Here is a 2397-nt window from a genome sequence, read left to right on the forward strand (position 1 = left end):
TCACTCTCACCATCAGCAGCCTTCAGGCTGAACACATGACAGTTTATTACTGTCAGCAGCACTATATCTATCCTGCCACCTCCTCTCAGGACTCCCACCCTTTGCTCCCTCCCCACACAGCCCTGGACCTTCACACGTCCTCTCTCTGCCTGAGAGACTGTGTGTTCTGACTTCTTTACGGGAGGGTTTGTACGGCTCAGCAGAAAACTGAGGCATGCGGTGGCTCTTAGTTTCCTCGCTGTGGAAGGTCCCCATAGGAAAATTCTATAAAGACTTCTGTTAGTCTTCTAGGTCTGTTGTAAGAACTTACCACAAACTCTGTGCCTTAAATATTAGAAATTTATCATTTTGTAGTCCTGGAGCTCAGAAGTCCAACACAGGTCTCACTGGGCTAAAATCATGATGTAGGCAGGGCTGTACTTTCATTTGGAGGCCTAGGAGAGAATCTGTTTCTTGCCATTTCCAGCTTATACACATCTCCAACATTCGTTGGTCAGTGGCCCATTCCTCCATCTCAAAGCCAGTGACAGAAGGGGCAGAGAAACTCTCTGGCACTTCTTCTAGAGTCATATCTTCCTCTGAAGTCTGCTTCCCACACATCAACATGGAAAAACACCGTTCCATAAATGATGGATGTGATTTTGTGTTTTACCTCCCAGTCTTCAAATCTCACCTTAATTAATAACATTCAGTTTTTGGGTAAGGAGAAACTTTGTGCCCCTGTGGAAACAATTTGCTGACTAATTCCACTTATATATTCATTTAAAATAGCAACAGCACCTACTTTGGGAAATGGGGATACAGTGGGGAATAAAAGTACCATAGACCACGTGTAATTGTCTGTGAACTCTGAAGCATTTCAAGACTGCCTGCATGTGAATAAACCCTTCTAATTTGCTTGGTCTGCTGATTTGTCAACAAGAGGAACAGATGTAAGGAGTGTTACCCAGGGAAGAGCATGGGGTGCTGTGAGCTGCACCAAGTAAATGCATAGTAGGATGCCACCTAGAATTTTATCTATAGTTAGGATAGATATAGAATTTGAACAACAAGATGAGCCAATTTATATTCTAAAAGAAATGGAAGAAAAAAATACTCTCCTTCAGAAAAGACAATTTTAACAGTCTTGTGATATCCTCCATGAAATCAAATATCCATATTGGGCATCTGGAATGTCTGGGGCCTTAATCAAATATGCAGGTAGCAGCACAGTTCAGATCTATTTAGGATGCCCTCAGCTCATTCCCATCTCTTACAGTGCACCTTGCTCAGAGTTCCTTCAGCTGTCAGAGAACTTGGCCATGAAGACAGAAGCGACAGACTATGACCTTGTTCAAAACTAATCTGTCCCTACTTATATATTTTTCTTTTCTTTTATTTTCACTTACACATTATAATTGTACACACTTATGGACTACAATCTGATATTTTGATACATATGTAGTTTGTATAATTATCAGGACAGGGTAGTTAATGTATCAATCACCTCATGCATTTATCATTTCCTTATGGCAAAAACATTCAAAAGCCTCTCCTCTAGCTTCTATATAATATACAAAATTTAACTGTTATCCATAGTCACCCAACTGTGCAATAGAACATCAGACCTTATTCCTTCCAATTGTCAATTTTGTACCCATTGGCCAGCCTCTCCCTATTTCCCTATTCCCACCCCATCCCCAGTCTCTGGTAACTACTGTTCCTTTCTCTACCTCTATATTATCTTTTTTCCCCCTTATATTCCACATACGAGTGAGGTCACGTAGCATTTGTCCTTCTGTGCCTGGCTTATGTCACTTAATATAATGCCCTCCAAGTTTATCCCTGTTGCCACAAATGACATGATTTCTTTCATTTTTTTATGGCTGAATGGTATTCCATTGTGTATATAAACCACATTTAAAAAATCCATTCATCTGTTATTGGACACTTAGGTTGATTCCATCTCTTGGTTATTGTAAATTTTGCTGCAATAAACACGGGAGTGCAGATATCTCTTTTACATACTGACTTTGTTTCCTTTGGGTACATACCTAGAGGTGGGATTGCTGTATCAAATGGTCATTCTATTTCTAATTTTCTGAGGAACCTCCATACTATTTTCCACAATGGCTGGATTAGTTTACACTCCCACCAACAGTGTGCACATCTTCCCTTTTTGCCACTTCCTTGCCAACACTTGTTTTCTTTGTCTTTTTGATAATAGCCATTATAACTGGAGTGAGATGGTATCTCATTGTGGCTGTGATTGGCATTTCCTTGATGATTAGTGATGTTGAGCATTTTTTCAGATTCCTGTTGGCCTTTTGCATGTCTTCTTTTGAGAAATTTCTATTAGGATCCTTTGCCCATTTCTCAATGGGGTTATTTATTTATTTTGTTGAGTTGTTTCAATTC

Source organism: Galeopterus variegatus, unplaced genomic scaffold (genome assembly GCF_000696425.1).
Source record: "Galeopterus variegatus unplaced genomic scaffold, G_variegatus-3.0.2 Scaffold15186, whole genome shotgun sequence".
Lineage (NCBI taxonomy): Eukaryota > Metazoa > Chordata > Mammalia > Dermoptera > Cynocephalidae > Galeopterus > Galeopterus variegatus.